Source organism: Peromyscus leucopus, chromosome 9 (assembly GCF_004664715.2).
Source record: "Peromyscus leucopus breed LL Stock chromosome 9, UCI_PerLeu_2.1, whole genome shotgun sequence".
In the NCBI taxonomy this organism is placed as follows: domain Eukaryota; kingdom Metazoa; phylum Chordata; class Mammalia; order Rodentia; family Cricetidae; genus Peromyscus; species Peromyscus leucopus.
Window position 1 is genome coordinate 86,487,860 of NC_051070.1, and position 19,536 is coordinate 86,507,395.

The 19,536-nt window shown below is 39.1% G+C and overlaps 1 non-coding gene and 1 pseudogene across 1 annotated transcript; one reads left to right on the forward strand and one right to left on the reverse strand.

Annotated features, from left to right (window-relative positions):
* The first annotated feature begins 1,545 nt into the window (after positions 1-1,545).
* Positions 1,546-2,172, forward strand: LOC114680735 (annotated as a pseudogene).
* An 11,690-nt stretch (positions 2,173-13,862) lies between these two features.
* LOC114680739 lies at positions 13,863-13,969 on the reverse strand. The gene has a single exon (XR_003732810.1). It is a non-coding gene; the product is annotated as a U6 spliceosomal RNA (small nuclear RNA).
* Between the last annotated feature and the right edge of the window lie 5,567 nt (positions 13,970-19,536).

A 19,536-nucleotide genomic window follows, 5' to 3' on the forward strand; every position in this document is an offset into this window, starting at 1 on the left:
CTTAGGGAGCATGAATGGAGATCAAGTTTGAAAGCAAATGTAGAGTCAGAGGAAGTATCAAGTAAAGTGAAGTGAAATGTAAAAGCGAACACAAGGTTAGCATTTCCCACCCCATTTTCTCCCATTCAGCAACATCCTCCAGAGATGTTGTTCTATACCCTGCCTTCATTTCCTTCCCTGTCAACTTGGACTTGCTGATGCATGACCAAGTCCTATTGCTTGTCCTTCAACCTATTGCTAAGGGCAGACCTTCCACTGTGGCCACATTTGGGCCTCTACATTCACTCCCTCTTTCTTTAACTGACATCTATCTGTGCTTTGCTTATTACCCCAGAGCCTGCTGGGAGATGACAAATGGCTTCCTGGATAACACAGTGGGATACAGACTATCTCATTTCATACAAATGGAGTGAGTTATATATTGGTTTCCTCTTGCTTCTGTACCAAATTGCCATACATTTTGTGGTTAAAAACAGTATGAATTTAATATAGATATAGAAGTAAGATGTACACAAGGCCTACAGTTCCACCTCACATTTGGTGAGAGTAGTCAATGTACCAGAAACACCTGAATTCCACCAGTGTCCTGTCATGATTCAGGGTTTTAAATTCTGGAAATTGATGTTTTTTTAATTCAGCTGTCCATTCTTCATGGCTTGTGTGTGGCTTCATCTTGGCATCCCATTCTTCTTGGCTTATGGGTGGCTACATCTTTTTATTAAACACCAGTCTACCATTGAAAGGTTAGATTCTTTCAGCTTAGTTATTCTTTCAAGAATAACTGCTCCAGCTGTTGTTCCACTGCACATCAGAAGCCATCGGTCCACTGCCAGTTCAGCTGCCTTCGGATTATACCTTTTCTGGATTGCAAAGGCCAGTTCAGGGATGGTGCCATATTGTCCTGGCCTCAGAAGATGCCTGTTGTTAAAGCCTCAACCACCCTTGTCTTGGAAAGAATTGGTAGTCCTTTGTTTCTTGTCCTGTCTGTTCATTTTGTCCTGTTTGTCAGCAGTCAATTAGAGGACACTTTGTTGTCCAGTGGCTAACTTTTGCCACAATGAAAGTTAACTCCATATGCAGTTTCTTCAATGCCCATATCTTCTCTGAAGTAGATTGGTGCTGCCAGGAGCCAAAATGTCTTGTAGTCATAAAAAAATTTCTAAGTTATTGAAACATTTTAAATGCTATATTCTGTAGATCTCTGAAGGGTTTGAAGATGACCTGTCAATCTAAAATATATCTGCTTGACCTTGAAAACATACCTAATATGACTACAAGTTCAATAGTAATGTCTAACTACTAATTTTCATTTCTTTATATCCTAATAGTTGGCAATAATAACATTCAAGGATTAGCAAATTACATTATATTGTTAAATGAAAGGTATAAGTACAATATCTTGAACAAGATTAGAAATATATGTATGGCATTTTCTAACAATATCAACCTCAATATATATAATTTGTATACAATATACAAAAATCCAATCCACAAGGGAAGTTGCCATCGCGGGAGCTAGAGTCTCCGACCCAGGACTCCCACACCATGCGGTCTGAGAAGACCTTCAAGCAGCACCACAGCTTCTAACAAAGAGTGGAAGATGTCCGGCTCATATGGGAGCAGCACCCCACCAAGGTCCCGGTGATAATAGAGAGATACAAGGGTGAGAAGCAACTGCCCATCCTGGACAAAACCAAGTTCCTTGTACCTGATCATGTGAACATGAGCGAGCTCATCAAGATAATTAGAAGGCACTTACAGCTTAATGCCAATCAAGCTTTCTTCCTCTTAGTGAACAGGCACAGCATGGTGAGTGTGTCCACACCCATTTCTGAAGTGCACGAGAGTGAGAAGGATGAAGATGTCTTTCTGTACATGGTGTATGCATCCTAGGAGACATTTGGAACAGCACTGGCTGTGTAAGACTAAAACAATGCCTAATGTTTGTTAAGCCCTTATCAAGGAAAAAAAGGGATGTTACCAGCAGATGCTGGTCAGCTCATACTCACAGATCAGAACATAGGCACCCACCTAGGGTGTTAGGAACTGTTTGTCAGCCAGAAACTGGTCTCCATGTAAGTGCATTCAGCTTGGAAACTCATCTAAACTAGGCTCTCTTGTGTTCAAACTTTAGAAGTTTAAAAATAAAATGCTTTGCATCCTAAGTTGCCAGTGAAAAAAAATCCAATCCAATGTATTTAAAACTAGTAATTGTCTTTTAAAAGTAGATTTAATAATCTATCTTTTTATCTATATATTGTATCTGTATCTTCTCTTTACTTTTCAGAGTAGATCAGTAATCTACCCTCTATTCTATCATTTATATATATCTTTTTTTTAACAAGAACCATAAATCTAATCTCCTTTGCTTAGCCCTTTTCTTAACCCTTAACAACAACTTGTAACCGACCTTCCTAAACAATGAAAATTATCCCAGATCCAAAACCCATTAAAAGACCAAAACCAACCACCTCACACCACCTCTTTGGAAATGTGGGCTTTGTGTTCTTAAAATTGCTTCCTGCTGGTTATGGGTAAAGGCATATTTATTCTGAAAAGAAAAAATTTGGATTAATTGTCAAATTCTAGGAAAGGTAGCTATATCCTTTGTTGTCCAGTCTGTGCATAATGCCAAAGTTCAGGACTTATCTCATTTAGCTTGAGAGTTTTCTCTCCAAGGCCCGCCAAGCCCCAGCACTCCCTTAGCCCACTTATAAAATAAATATACAGAGGCTTATATTATTTAAACTGCATTGTCTAGCTCTTACTCTTATATTCAGCCCATTACTATTAATCTACACTTTGCCATATGGCTTGTAGCTTACTAGTACCTTACATCTTCCCTGTCCTGGTAGTGGCTACAGTCTATCTCCCTGCCTTCCTCTTCCCTCAATTCTCCTCTCTGTTAGTCCCGCCTATACTTCCTGCCTGGCTACTGCACAATCAGTGTTTGATTTATTAACCAATCAGAGCAACACATTTGCCATACAGAACATCCCACAGCACTTGTCTCTGTCTACCCTACAAGACTTCCAAAAGTTTGCTTGCACCATTCTCCCTTTTCTCAGGTAATATTATATCCTTCTGAGGTCTTTGAAGTGTTTGAAGATTACCTGTCTATCTGAAATATATCTATGCATACCTAGATAACTTAATTAACATGGCTACAAGTATGACTATCATAGAAGACTAATTATTAATTTGTATTTTTTAATTACAATCTAAATAAGTTACATAAACATAATACCTCAAACAAGAATAGAAATATACATACAGTATAACAAAAATAAGTTTAAACTTGTATCAATAAACTAAAATCCATAGCAATGTAAAACATTTTTCAACAAGTTGCTCTTTAAAAATAGTTTCAACAATCTACCCTTTTATCCTATCATATCTATATCCTATATATCTATATCAATCTCAAATCCTTGTTCAAGTAGTCTTTGAAACTGGATCATCTCAGCTAGCCATCTCAAAACTGCTCTGAGCAGTTTGTAGTCCAAAGCTGATCTGTAGATGATGTTTGTCAGCTTAGTGATATTATTATTACCCACATGGAATTGTTGTTGTTGTTGTGGGGCCCCATCTTCTTCCTGGAGACTTCAAATTTGATGTTAGACCTGGCCATAATTTCCTGCAGAAAACTGATAGAGACTCAAACACAAAGACATGTATAGGCAGCTAATTGAAGCCTTTTTCCTAGAGTTAGTTAGTACTCTATATGACCATTAATATCTTAACAAAGTTTGATATATATATAATCTTGTAGATTTTGATATAAAATTCATACTTTAAGAAAAGTTTAAAGAATCAGAATAGAATCAAAGAATTGAGATTAGTAGTAATAGAATAGTCCCTTAATTTTTTGTTTTGTTTTGTTTTCTCCTGTCCTATATCAGAAGATGGCTCTTTCTTCTGGCATGATACAGGGAGTTTGCATTTTTCCTTTTAACAACATTCTTTGGTTTAAAGAAGGAGAGAGCCATTCTCTAACTCCAAAACTAGCTTTAATTTTTAATTGAACTGGGACTATAAGAAGACCATTTGTGTTAAATGTTTTTAGAGAAGAGCAGAAACAAACATTTAGGAAGATGTGACACTTTCTGAGAAAATGTAAACAAACTTACCCTAGATAAAGAACTGATGACAGACCAAAGTAAAAATACCATAAAGTCCGACTTGATGAACTGTTTATTGAGTTTACTGGAGTTTACCGGAGTGTGGGTGAGGGGTTACTTACAGGAGAATAAAGGGACTCAAAGGGAGCTATAAACCTTACCCCAGCATGGATGATGGCTTGTGAAACCTGGAGCTTGATGTACAATTGGCACACAGCTCAACAAGTTGGAGTGTCTCTTCCAGTCAGTTGGTCTGTACCTCTTCTGCAGCTCAACTGATGTCTGATTCTTGCATCTTGGCTTCTCTGAGAGTCTTCTAGGCAGCTTGGCTTGTCTAAGAACATTTCTCAGCAGTTCTTACTTCATTTATATGCTTAAAGAGTAAGAGGCCCAGTGTATATGGTAAGTTTCAGGGACTTCCTGAATTCTTTACTTTGTTTGCTTCTTGAATTTAACAGTCTTTCCTTATAAGATGAAATGTTTCACCTATCTCTAGAATATCCTGTGTCTGTCCTAAGGAGCTTCCCTGAAGGATGGGAAAATTCACTACTCTTTATAAGATTCCAGTGTTTCTTAATTTTATTAAAAAAATTAGAATTTCATATGTAAGTATTGTATTTATATCATCTCCACCCTTCCCTTTCCCCCTTCAGCTCCTCTGTTGGGTCTTCCCACTCCCTCTCAAGTTTAAGATCTCTTTTAAGATAGTAACTATTGTCACATACACATACTTCATTTCTAACTTGCTTAAGAGAATGAAGCAATGTATCCAGTCCCAATACAGATCTAAACTTCTATGATGGCACTTGATCAGCAAGGTGATCCATAATCTAGGTGTGTGTGCATATGTATATGTGTTTATTCTTGCAAATTATAATTTCTTAGCAAATTGATTTGAGAAGTGCTGCTCTAATCCTGATTTTAAAGGTGAAATCTTATTCAGAAAGTCCTTTCTACACCTGTATATTGTATATTACTGCTTATGTTTTCTTTTAGATGATTCAGAATTTCAAGTTTCACATGGAGGTCTTCAATCCATTTGGAGTTAATTTTTGTGAAGTGTGATAGATATGGGTCTAATTTTCATTCTTATATATCTAGACATGCAGCATTTTCCAGCACCATTTTTTTGAAGATGCTGCTTTTCCCCTAATATGTGCTTTTTTGGCAACCTTGTCAAATTCAGGTGGTTGTAATTATGCTCACTCAAGTTCAGGTCTTCTGTTTTGTTTCATTGATCTACTCTTGAGGGTTAACAAGAAATCAGAAGTTGTTCATTCTGCAAGATCTTGTTTATGTATAATGAGTACATAATTGATATTTGGAAAATGATGGATGAGCAAATAAAAATGTCATAAAGCTGATTTTGAATTTAAGTTTAGTGGACTGTTTTAATGGCAGCAAAGCAAGGAAGTCAGGGAGGATTAAGAAAACATGGGAAGCATTTGGGATCTGGTTTGTGTTTCCCACTGGCTCAAAGTTGAGAATTTGAAACAAAAACAAAAAACAAACAAACAAACAAAAAAACAAACAAACTTCTGTGAGGACTGTATTCATTGGAGATAGTGCTCCCTTTTCTGAAATATCTCAAACAAGAGTAACAGCTAACAACCATGCCAAAAGTCTGTAAGTCTGTCTTACACCCTGCAATCTTTGAATTGAGTCTTGTAGGCATACTCTCTTGTCCTTCAACCTGAACAATGAACCTCATTAACCACCTTATAAGCTGACTTCTGGAAGGAAGTTCTTTACAATAAGAAAAATAAAGCCGAGCTAAAACTTAGTTTTTAAACTTCGCTTAATCTCTGAGTCTCATGGTAAAGTATATCCACTGAACCATATTACTTCAAAATCTATAAAATTATACAGTTTTTTTAAATCTAGTCATCAAACTTTTTTTCTGAGTCTTTTTAAAAAATATTTATTTTTGACTGTTATCTCTCTCTCTCTCTCTCTCTCTCTCTCTCTCTCTCTCTCTCTCTCTGTGTGTGTGTGTGTGTGTGTGTGTGTATCAGTGTATGCCACATGTTTGCCAGTGCCTGAGGAGGTCAGAAAAGGCAACTTGAGTGCTGGGAACTGAACTCAGATTCTTTTAGAGCAGTAGCAAGCATTCTTAATCACTAAACCATCTGTCCAGCCCTGTGTATAGCTTTTTTTTTTTTATTGGCGTTCCAGACTCCGATCAATAGTTTGCACAGCTGTTTTTTTTTTTTTGTTTTTTTTTTTTAATTTTTTTTTCGAGACAGGGTTTCTCTGTGTAGCTTTGCCCCTTTCCTGGGACTCACTTGGTAGCCCAGGCTGGTCTCGAACTCACAGAGATCTGCCTGGCTCTGCCTCCCGAGTGCTGGGATTAAAGGTGTGCGCCACCACCACCTGGCTCAGCTGTTTTTAAGGCACTAGAATACATACTTTTCTTAATGCTGGTACTCTGAATCTTTGAGTTTATACTTTCCTTTTAATATATTGCAACTTAGCTTCAACTTGACTTCTGAGATTCTTTATTTTTTTCTCCTGAAATTCTTTTCTTTGGCATAAGTCAAGATTTTGTCCAGCCTGAAAGGGTAACTGGAATGAGATGAGAGTGTAATTGGGAAACAGTAGACACAATTTTTTTAAGCATATGATAACTGATGATGTGAAGACAGTGTTCTGGACATTGGACATGACTATTACAATATGTCTTCATAGTGGCTTTTTTGATTTTTTTGAACACCATGTGTAAATAAATTTGAAATTCTTTTTTTTCCTAACTCAAAGATGGCTACACCATGAATCTGATTGGGATATTTCTAATTTTTTCCTTTAATTTTTAATGTAATATTTGCCACTTTTTTCCACTCCCTGTGTCTCTGTCTCTTTGTCTTTCTGTATCTGTGTGTGTGTGTGTGTGTGTGTGTGTGTGTGTGTGTGTGTGTGTGTATGAATATTTCTTGGGTATATTCATAAAACAGTCTTCTTTAAGTCAAGAAATCATAATTTTAAAGATTTAGTATTTTCTCCAGCATGGGATAGAGAGGGGGCAGGGGCATTTATTAGTTTCTTTTCTGTTGCTGTGATAAGATATCATGACCTAAAGCAACTCAGAGGAAGAAGTGCTTAGTTGGGCTAAGTTCAAGTAATAAAAGTCCATGGTGGGGAGGCATGGCAGCTGGACCAGGAAGCTGAGAGCTCATATCTTGACTATGAGCATGAATCAGCAGGTGAAATGGAAGTGTCATGAGGCTTCTAACTGCACAGATTTCTCTCTGACTTCCTCAAGAAAAGCTGAACTACTCAACCTCCCCCAGACAGTAGCAACACCTGGGACCAAGTGCTCAAATGCCCAAGATGATGGGGTTGTTTCTTAGTCAAAATACCACAGAAGTATAAGTTAATATTCTGCCAGCTTCAGCCAACTCTGGGTGACATTTGAATTTACATCTATTACACCACCTCACTTTTCCCTTTTTTTCTAATGACAGTCATCGGAAGAGTTGTCTGCATTGATGGGTTGTGCAGGTCCTCAGGTTTCATCCTCTCTTCAGTCCTGCCTCACTGGGGCTCCTTCTTCACCATTAGATCCTGGTCCCAATATCTGCTCACCCTCACATCCTAGGCACGTCCTGACTTCTCTGTACACCCTATATCCTCTAGCAAACCACAGCAGCTCTATCTTCACAATATGCCTGGAATCTGACCTTCTTTGGCCTGTAGATAGCTGCTGTCCTGGTCCAGGGAATTATTGCTACCTGGGGTGACTGTATCAAATCCTTGGTTGTTCTGCTTTTGTGCCTGCTTAATCAGAATATTTGTGAATCTCTGAAATTCACAGGTGAAATTCTAACCTCCAAGGTGATTTGATTAGGAGATATTTTGGAGGTAGTTATGTCATAATAGCAGAGCCCTGTAAGTAGAATAAGTACTTTTCTGAAAGAGATCTGAGAGCCAGGCATAGTAGTATGTGTACATAATCCCAGTATTTGGAGGTAAAGGCAGGATACTCAGGAGTTTAAAGTCATCCTTGGCTACAGAAGAGTTTAGGCCAGCCTGAATTAGAGGGTGATGTACATGAGATCTTGTCTAGGAAAAAAAAAAAAAAGAGGTTCAAGAGAAAGCTCTGGTCCCTCTGACCCTCTGCCCTGTAGGTTGAAGTAAGAAGTATGTATCCATGAGAAAGCAAACCTTTCAGATACTAAATTTCCAAACACCTTGATCTTAGACTCTCAGCCTCCAGGCTGAGATTGCCTAAGAGAACCATCTACTTTCCAGCACATCCTCCACAAAGGAGACAGCCTGACTCTGAATATAAACATTTTCATGTCATATTTGTCCAAGTAGCTGCCAACCTCACTCCTAAAAACCCTCTGAGATTATATAACGGTGTACATGACTTGTGATGATCATGTCAGTGGTGGTGGCTACTCACTGCCTCATTTTGATCTCAACTCATCTGTTGCTTCCTCTTCCTCTGTGTTCTCATCAGTCTGGCCTCTTAAATACACTGGCTACTTTCCTGTTCATCAAAACCTTTGCCATTTGCTGTTCCCAGCACCTCTAAGCATACAGCTTCTCCATACTAGTCTAACCTGCTCTCAGTTCTTTTGAAAGAGGTCTTCTTTTTTATTTTATTTTACTTTTTTTATTTTACAATACTATTCAGTTCTACATAATAGTCACAGATTCCTTTGTTCTCTCCCTTCCTGCCCCCCTCCTCTTCACCCCAGCCCACCCCCCATTCCCACCACCTCCAGATCAAGGTCTCCCCCGAGGACTGGGATCGACCTGATAGACTCAGTCCAGGCAGGTCCAGTCCCCTCCTCCCAGATTGAGCCAAGCATCCCTGCATAAGTCCCAGGTTTCAAACAGCTAACTCATGCAACAAGCCCAGGACCTGGTACCACTGCCTAGATGCCTCCCAAACAGATCAAGCCAATCGACTGTCTCACGTATTCAGAGGGCCTGATCCAGTTGGGGGCCCCTCAGCCTTTGGTTCATAGTTCATGTGTTTCCATTCGTTTGGCTATTTGTCCCTGTGCTTTATCCAACCTTGGTTTCAACAATTCTCGCTCATATAAACCCTCCTCTTTCTCACTAATTAGACTCCCAGCGCTCCACCAGGGGCCTAGCCGTGGATGTCTGCATCTAGATTCCTCAGTCCTTGGATAGGGTTTCTGGCTCAAATATTAGGGTGTTTGGCCATCCCATCACCAGAGTAGGTCAGTCCCGGCTGTCTCTCGACCATTGCCCGCAGTCTTTTGTGGGGGTATCTTTGTGGATTTCTGTGGGCCTCTTTTGCACTTTGTTTCTTCCTTTTCTTATGTGGTCTTCATTTACCATGGTCTCCTATTCCTTGTTCTCCCTCTCTGTTTTTGATCCAGCTGGGATCTCCCACTTTCTTTCCCTTGACCCTCGCCCTTCATTGCTCCCACTCATGTCCAGGCTGTTCATGTAGATCTCATCCATTTCTCCATGTCTTTCTTAGGGTCCTGTTATCCAGGTAGCCTCACTGGTGATGTGAGTAGCAGTCCAGTCATCCTTGTTCCACATCTAGCATCCTCCTATGAGTGAGTACATACCATATTTGTCTTTCTGAGTCTGGGTTATCTCACTCAGGATGATTTTTTCTAGATCCATCCATTTACATGCAAACCTCATGATGTCATTGTTTTTCTCTGCTGAATGGTATTCCATTGTGTATATGTGCCACAATTTATTTATCCATTCTTCAGTTGAAGGGCATCTAGGTTGTTTCCAGGTTTTGGCTATTACAAACAATGCTGATATGAACATAGCTGAGCAAGTGCTCTTGTGGTATGATTGAGCATTTCTTGGGTATATGCCCAGGAGTGGTATAGCTGGATCTTGGGGGAGATTGATTCCCAATTTTCTAAGAAAGCGCCATATTGATTTCCAAAGTGGTTGTACAAGCTTGCATTCCCACCAGCAGTGGAGGAGAGTTCCCCTAGTTCCACATCCTCTCCAGCATAAAGTGTCTTCAGTGTTTTTGATCTTAGCCATTCTGACAGGCATAAGGTATCTCAGAGTTGTTTTGATTTGCATTTTCCTGATGATTAGGGATGTTGAGCAATTCCTTAAATGTCTTTCAGCCATTTGAGTTTCCTCTGTTGAGAATTCTCTGTTTAGTTCTAAAGCCCATTTCTCAATTGGAATGATGGTCGTTTTAATGTCTAATTTCTTGAGTTCCTTATATATTCTGGATATCAGTCCTCTGTCAGATGTGGGGTTGGTGAAGATCTTTTCCCATTCTGTAGGCTGTCGCTTTGCCTTGTTGACCATTTCCTTTGCTCTACAAAAGCTTCTCAGTTTCAAGAGGTCCCATTGATTGATTGTTTCTCTCAGTGTCTGTGCTACTGGTGCTATATTTAGGAAGTGATCTCCTATGCCAATGCATTCAAGACTCCTTCCTACTTTCTCTTCTAGCAGGTTCAGAGTAGCTGGATTTATGTTGAGGTCCTTGATCCACTTGGACTTAAGTTTTGTGCATGGTGACAGATATGGATCTATTTGCAGCCTTCTACACTTTGATATCCAGTTATGCCAGCACCATTTGTTGAAGATGCTTTCTTTTTTCCATTGTACACTTTTGGCTTCTTTGTCAAAAATAGGTGTGTGGGTTAATGTCAGGGTCTTCAATTCGATTCCATTGGTCCACATGTCGGTTTTTATGCCAATACCAAGCTGTTTTTATTACTGTAGCTCTATAGTAGAGCTTGAAGTCAGGGATCATGATGCCTCCAGAGGTTGTTTTATTGTACAGGATTCTTTTGGCTATCCTGGGTTTTTTGTTTTTCCATATGAAGTTGAGTATTATTCTTTCCAGGTCTGTGAAGAATTGTGTTGGTATTTTGATGGGGATTGCATTGAATCTGTAGATTGCTTTTGGTAAGATTGCCATTTTTACTATGTTAACCCTGCCTATCCATGAGCATGGGAGATCTTTCCATTTTCTGACATCTTCAATTTCTTTTTTCAGGTACTTAAAGTTCTTGTCATATAGGTCCTTCACTTACTTGGTTAGTGTTACCTCAAGGTATTTTATGTCATTTGTGGCTATTGTAAAGGGTGATGTATCTCTAATTGCCTTCTCAGCTTCTTTGTCCATTGTATATAGCAGGGCTACTGATTTTTTTGAATTGATATTGTATCCTGCTATGTTGCTGAAGGTGTTTATAAGCTTTTTCAGTTCCTGGGTGGAATCTTTGGGGTCACTCAAGTATACAATCATGTCATCTGCAAATAGGGAAAGCTTGAATTCTTCCTTTCCAATTTGTATCCCCTTAATCTCCTTATGTTGTCTTATTGCTCTGGCTAGAACTTCAAGTACTATATTGAATAAGTATGGGGAGAGTGGACAGCCTTACCTTGTTCCTGATTTTAGTGGAATTGCTTTGAATTTCTCTCCACTTAATTTGATGTTGGCTGTTGGCTTGCTGTAAATTGCCTTTATTATGTTTAGGTATGTTCTCTGTATTCCTGATCGCTCCAAGACTTTTATCATGAAGGGGTGTTGGATTTTGTCAAATGCCTTTTCTGCATCTAGTGAGATGATCATGTGGTTTTTTTCTTTGAGTTTGTTTATAGGGTGTATTACATTGATGGACTTTCGTATGTTGAACCACCCTTGCATCCCTGGGATGAAGCCTACTTGATCATGGTGGTTAATTGTTCTGATGTGTTCTTGGAGTCTGTTTGCCAGTATTTTATTGAGTATTTTTGCATCAATGTTCATGAGGGGGATCGGTCTGTAGTTCTCTTTCTTTGTTGTATCTTTGTTTGGTTTAGGAATCAGGTTAATTGTAGCCTCATAGAAGGAGTTTGATAATGTTCCTTCTGTTTCTATTATGTGGAACAATTTAGAGAGTATTGGTATTAACTCTTCTTTGAAGATCTGGTAGAATTCTGCACTGAAACCATCAGGTCCTGTGCTTTTTTTTGGTTGGGAGACTTTTAATGACTGTTTCTATTTCCTTAGGGGTTATTGGACTATTTAAATAGTTTATCTGGTCTTGATTTAACTTAGGTATGTGGTACCTATCCAGAAAAATGTCCATTTCTTTTAGGTTTTCCAGTTTTGTGGAGTAGAAGTTTTTGAAATATGACCTGATAATTCTCTGGATTTCCTCAATGTCTGTTGTTATGTCCCCCTTTTCATTTCTGATTTTGTTGATTTGGATTCTCTCTCTCTGTCTTTTGGTTAGTTTGGATAAGGGCTTGTCTATCTTGTTGATTTTCTCAAAGAACCAACTCTTTGTTTCATTAATTTTTTGTATTATTCTCTTAGTTTCAAATTTATTAATTTCACCTCCCACTTTGATAATTTCCTGGCATCTATTCTTCCTGAGAGACTTTGCTTCTTCTTGTTCTAGAGCTTTCAGGTGTGCTGTTAAGTCACTAGTGTGAGATTTCTCCAACTTCTTTATGTGGGCATTTAGTGTTATGAATTTCTGTCTTAGCACTGCTTTCATAGTGTCCCATAAGTTTGGGTATGTGGTGTCTTCATTTTCATTGATCTCTAGGAAGTCTTTAATTTCTTTCTTTATTTCTTCCTTAACCCATTGGTGATTCGGTTGAGCAATATTCAGTTTCCATGAGATTGTAGGTTTTCTGTAGTTTTTGTTGTTGTTGAAATCTAACTTTAAACCATGGTGGTCTGATAGAACACAGGAGGTTATTCCAATTGTTTTGTATCTGTTGAGATTTGCTTTGTGGCCAAGTATGTGGTCAATTTTAGAGAAAGTTTCATGGGGTGCTGAGAAGAAGGTATATTTTTCTAGTTAGGATGGAATCTTCTGTAGATATCTACTAGGTCCAATTGGGTCATGACATCAGTTAAGTCCTTTATTTCTCTGTTAAGTTTCGATTTGGGAGATCTGTCCAGTGGTGAAAGTGGGGTGTTGAGATCTCCCACTATTAATGTGTGGGGTTTTATATGTGGTTTAAGCTTTAGTAATGTTTCTTTTACATATGTGGGTGCCCTTGTGTTTGGGGTATAAATGTACAGAATTGAAACTTCATCTTGGTGGATCTTTCCTGTGATGTGTATGTAATGCCCTTCTTGATCTCTTTTGATTGATTTTAGTTTGAAGTCTATTTTGTTGGATATCAGGATGGCTACACCCGCTTGTTTCTTAAGACCATTTGATTGGAAAGTCTTTTCCCAGCCTTTTATTCTTAGGTAGTGTCTGTCTTTGAATTTGAGATGTGTTTCCTGTATGCAGCAGAAAGATGGGCCCTGCTTTTGTATCCATTCTGTAAGCCTATGTCTTTTTATAGGTGAATTAAGTCTGTTGATATTAAGGGATATTAACGACCAGTGATTGTTCATCCCTGTTATTTTTGGTGGTAGTGTGTGTGTACTTCTCTTCTTTGGGGTTTACTGCTGTGGCTTTATCTATTGCCTGTGTTTTCGAGTGTGTATCTGACCTCCTTCAGTTGGAATTTTCCTTCTAGTGCTTTCTGTAGGGCTGGGTTTGTGGATAGGTAGTGTTTAAATCTGGCTTTGTCTTCGAATGTCTTGTTCCTTCTGTCTATGATGATTGAAAGTTTTGCTGGGTATATTAGTCTAGGCTGATATCCATGGTCTCTTAGTGTCTGCATTACATCTGTCCAGGTCCTTCTGGCTTTCAAAGTCTCCATTGAGAAATTGGGTGTTATTCTGATGGGTTTACCTTTGTAGGTCACTTGGCCTTTTTTCTTTGCTGCTCTTAATATTCTTTCTTTATTCTGTACATTTTGTTGTTTAAAAATATGGAACACTTCACGAATTTGTGTGTCATCCTTGCACAGGGGTCATGCTAATCTTCTTTGTATCGTTCCAATTTTAGTATATGTGCTGCCGAAGTGAGCACAGAAAGAGGTCTTCTCTTTAACAATGGGGTTTCTCCTAGCAGCACCTGTTTTCCTACCTTGCTGTTTTTCCCCATTGCATACCCCATGTCACATCAGACTTCATACACACCTGCATCTGTTTGCTTTCTACATCTTGTCCCTAGAATCTAAGTAGTATGGGACTGAAAACTATTATTTCCTGTTATTTCCCCAGTGTCTAGCATTATAGGGTACACCCAAGAAATATTGTGGTTATAAATAAACAACTTCAGTATTCTTCACATGTTTTTTGAAAATTTTATGAAAGGCATCATATAAAGTATAACCAGTTTTAAAATCCTAATAATTTGTTGGCACTTCTCCATATCAAGACGGTTCCTCCATACTATTACTCACACCAGTTCCTTGATATTCTGTCTTTGAGATGTGTGGATATTTTTTGTGGAAGAGAAATTATATTATAGATAATTGGGAGAACATAGCCAGAGGCAGGGACATCTGGGAGAGTCCAAAGTTGACATGACCAGATTGAGCTGGGCTATATTGGGAGAAGGAAAGGCAGAGAGAGAGGGGAGAGAGGAGAACCAGGTGCAGCAACCAGGAGGCCAAAGATACAAAAATGGCAGGTAACCAAAATGACTGGATATATAGGGAAGAACCTCTGGGGGAAGGGCAGCCCAGTCCCTAGGCTGGAGAGTTCAGGGTGGAGGGTAAGGTATGTAGGCCATACCCTTGAACACATAGGGACTGAGGAGGATGCTGGGAGAGCCTGGCTGCCAAAATTAGTTTTGATATGTGAGATAGGCACCTCAGCTGTTTGTCCTGGGTTTGAAACTTAACATCCCAGCATTTCGTTGATAATAAATAAATGATAAGGGGTGATATAATTGTGTCTAAGTACTTCTTGTTGACTTTGGGTCATTGTTGTTGGGGACCCAAAAAGCTGGAATGTTGGCTAAGTCTGGAAAGGGCATGTTTCACTTGTTGTCCAGGCTCTGCAGGACCTTTTGGGTCTAGGAAAGTGCAAGTAACAGTTGGAGCAGTTTGAAGTCTTTAACTGGAAATATGGTGGAGCAGATATATATTAGGTAAAGTTAAAGAGTTTAGGGGGAACCTTTTTTCTTCGGTGTACATTTAAAACTATTAGGTCAATGATCCTGGTAGTTATGGGAGGGGAGTCCCAAGACCAGGGAAGAAATCCCACTCTCTGGAACAGGCAGGTAGGGAAATAGTCTGTTAATTGACAATATTTATCTGGAGTCCATTTGACCTGTGAGGAGTGGATCCAAGTCAGTTCCCTGAAGCTGACAAGAACTTTTTAAGTTTACAAGAAGAAAAAGAGATAAGTTATAGATGTGTTATCATTACCATTGTTTGTAATCTGTACTGAAATCTACATTGTATAAAAGGCAGTAGACTCATACGTCTGAGTTATAGTAGAAACTCAGGACCCAAAATGATTCTGGGTTAAAGCATGAACATTCTTTCCTCTGTCCAGAAGAGTGGGTGTGTATAGATTAGACAGATGTTTTTAGCACAGTGAGAAGCACTTTAAGTTTATACTTAGAAGACAACTAAAGGAAATTTAAAATCTTGAGCTTGTGACTATGATAATAGTAGTCAGTGCTTACTAGAGCTAGGTTAACAGCTTATCAGAACACCTTTGATAAATGTTAAAACTCTGAACTTTTGAAGTCTTAGTGTAACAACAGTATAGTGAGGGAAGGAAAATCTGAGGCATTTTTTATTTTTATATACCTTAAATCATTTTTCCCCAATTATTTACCATGAGACACAGGCCTGGGGGTTGATTTCTGACAGCAGTCATTGTAAAGCAAGTTACCTTAAATAAAGGAATAGTAAAACGTTACTTTGAAACTTGTTTTGTAAGTTTATCTCTTTTTTATGGAGTCTAGTAGCAAGGTAAACACTGTGTCTAGGCCTAGGAGTATCTAATAAAGCAAAGCCTGAGACCTGATTTTACATGTGAAGAGAACTGAGAAGGCAGCTGAAGCCATGGTTGCTGCTGTTGAACTGACAAGGCTATCTCCGTCCTAGTCATGAACACCATCAGAGATCTTAGAAGGATAAATTTCACCAGAGTAAAACCAAGCAGCTTGCAAATTTATTAAAATGACAGGGACTTACCAGTTACTTGGACAATCACTCCAGGTTCCTCTTGGTTGTTGGGGACAGAGGTCCCAGGGCAGCATCAGTTTCAGCTGCCAGGCCCAGAAGATCTGATAGACTTTACTATGGAGTAGGAACTTGGGGGTAGGGGGCTGGCCTACTTTGTCTAGGTAAAGTGGGGCAAGAAACTCTCCAGTGTCTTTCTTGTCCACAGTCTGGACAGGGTCCTGGTGAGGTGAAGGGCAGTTTTTCACCCAGTGGCCAACTTCGTCACATTTAAAGCAAGTACCAGGTGGAGTCTTCTGTGCCCTATTGTCTTCTTTGGAGGAGATCCCAGGAGTGCTGCCAACAGCTAGCTAGCATTTCTCTCTATCACAAAAAGCTTTTTTATTAAGCATCTTAAATGCCATATTCAGCAGATCTCTGAAAAGTTTGAAGACCATCTATTTATTAAGTATAATTAATTTAGTTGCTTGCTTTAGACTTGTCTTTGAAACATCTACAGGAAGCTAAATAAAGCTTTTTCCTGTAATTAATTACATTAGTGCTTAGTGAATGAAAATGGGCACAGTAAAGAAAACAAAACAGCTGCTCTGAGTGTGAAAAGGGAAACAGTTTATTTCAGACTACCAAGGCTGTCTCCTGGGAAAGCTATGAGAATAAACAGGGAAAGCTTTCCAGGGTTAAATGGGAACAGAGCAAGGGGGCTGGTGAGCAGAGACTGAGGGAGCCCAGAGGCTAGTGTTGACCTTGACAAGTTAATAGGCACCACAGTCTTATGTTAATGGAAGGGCCACAAGTTCCTCTTGCCAGAGATAAGGAAAGTGACTCCCTTTTTAGCAAGTAAGAACTTTTCCTCAAGCCCCTGTGGGATGGGTCTTTTGTCTAACTGCCTGACCTTGGGAAAAGGACTTTCTTGGAGGATCAGACACAACATTATAGAATATTGCAGGGGATTTTTGGATGTCTTAATTTATCCTAATAGCTAAAACTTAAAGTGAGGAAAGATGAAGCTAGACAAATATTACTGTGAATCTGAGTAGACCTTAGGAATCTCTAAATCTTGATTATCAAATATACCCTATATATCAAACAAATCTTATTTATCAAATATACCCTATTTATCAAACATATGTTATTTATCTAAACTTTCTAGTAGCTTGCTATTAGAAAGTTAGCAAAGACAGAAGTAATTAAACATATATCTTAAATCAGCCTTTTAAAATCTGAATAGACTTTTATAGCATTACTATTTTATCATTATATATAGTATATTCTAAACCAGAGTTGACTCACATATATAGTATTCTATAGCAAATAATAACTGTTGTAGAATGTTATTTTAAGGTGTGTTACTTCTGTTTATGTTGCATTTGTTTAACTCTGTGAAACTGTGTTACTAGGCCTGTCTAAAATACCTGATTGTTGAATAAAGAACTGAACAGCCAATAGCAATGCAGGAGAAGGATAGGCAGGGCTGACAGGCAGAAACAATATATAGAAAGAGAAATCTGGGAGAAGAAAAAAGAAGTAGCCAGAGAAGGAGGAGGCTATCAGGTGCCAGTCACCCAGCTACACAGCAAGCCATGGAGTAAGAGTAAGATTTGCAGAAGTAAGAGAACAGGAAAAGCCCAGAGGCAAAAGGTAGAAGGGATAATTTAAAGTTAAGGAAAGCTGGCAAGAAACAAGCCAAACTAAGGCTGGGCATTCATGATTAAGAATAAGCCTCTGTGAGTGATTTATATGGGAACTGGGTGACAGGCACAACAAAAGAGTAAAAACCCCCAACAACATATGACCTTAAAGTTTCATCATCATACAAAAATCCATATTAGCCCCAAATATTCGAGACTTGTTACTTCCTTAGTGTAAAAAGAGATACAGTGATAAAATAAGGGTGCAGTAAAATTGAGAAGTGTTATAATTGTTGCTTTATGCCACATGGTCACCGTAAGATGAAGTCCCATGTTCTCTTTAACCTTAGCAAAATGTCTGCCAGTCATGTGACTGCTTACATCTTGAAAGTCATCAACCATGATGGAAGAGAGCTAAATGGTTACTATTTGAAGCATTTGTTTGCCTAAACAAGAGTTGAATCTAAGTTACATTTACAGTATATTCTAGATAAGAGGTCACTCACATATATAGGATGCTGTAGCAAATTAAAATTCCTATAATAGGTTTTAATTATAAGCCTTTTGTTATAAATTTAAAGCCAAATTTTGTTAGATTTTTACAAATTCTTTAACCATACTACATAAATTTACATGTCAATCCTGAGATAAAGGCTGTTTACACAATAGTCTTAAAAGATTTCTTGAGATCAAAGCCCAGAGAAATCATAGGTATAAAATATTTAAGAGTGCAAAGTTAGAGAACCTTTGAGATAAGAGACTTTTTTTTTGTTTTTGATTTTTTGAGACAGGCTTTCTCTGTGTAGTTTTGGTGCCTGTCCTAGAGCTTGCTCTGTAGACCTGGCTGGCCTCAAACTCACAGAGATCCGCCTGGCTCTGCCTCCCGAGTGAGTGCTGGGATTAAAGGTGTGCACCACCACCACCCAGCGAGATAAGAGACTTTGAGATCATTTGCTTGTGAGGTGACAGAAGTTGTTAAAATCTGTAAGAATTTGGAACCCGAGTGGGCCATCTTTGGCCATTGAGCTATACTGAGGCCAAGCCATTTTCAATAAGACAGCAAGGCTTTAAGAAAATCTCTGAGTCCAAGAAAGGAATTGAGTCCAAGGAGAAAAGGAAGAAAGGTCACAAAAGAAAAAGAACTCCATAGGTAGTGTTAGACAGCTAAGGGTCAGAGCAATGTAACTATAAGGGACAAGGAGGAACAAGCACGAACTCCACCGGGGTAGGGTTCCAATACTGTAGAGGCCACAAGGGCCTAGAGAAGCTGTGGGACTTAGCAGGCAGCTCCTAGGGGCAGGCAAGGAACTGAAATGGATGGGCCCAGGAGGGCACAAGGAGAGATAGAGCAAATAGCTCCGAGGGGTAAGGGGCAAGGAAAGGTCACACCAGGAGCTGTAGGCAGCTCCTCATGGGAGGCAAAGAAGCTCCAAGAAGAGCTGAGAGGATCCAGAAGAAAGACGAATGGGTAAGTATTGTGGTAAGGAGAAGTTCCATCCAGGGCATCCCCAAGCAGACTGAGAGACTTGTCAGAGAGAAATGTAGCTTTCATGGTAAAAGTAGACAAAGCAGGGAACTCCATAATGACATTTACCCAGTAGCAGGAAAGAGACAAGTGGTTAGAGCAGGTAGAGGAGAAAATAGCTACAGAGGTCCAAGTGTCTTAGTAATTGGAATTGGCCCGGTGTTAGGGCCCTGAAGTGTTAGCAGGGGGTATGCCCACATGGTGGGCAGCCCAAACAAGGGCTTACTGATTAGGTGAGGAGAGATAGATGGTTAGTTAAGATGGAGGGAAGAAATGGCCGAAGAGGGGACTCTAGAAT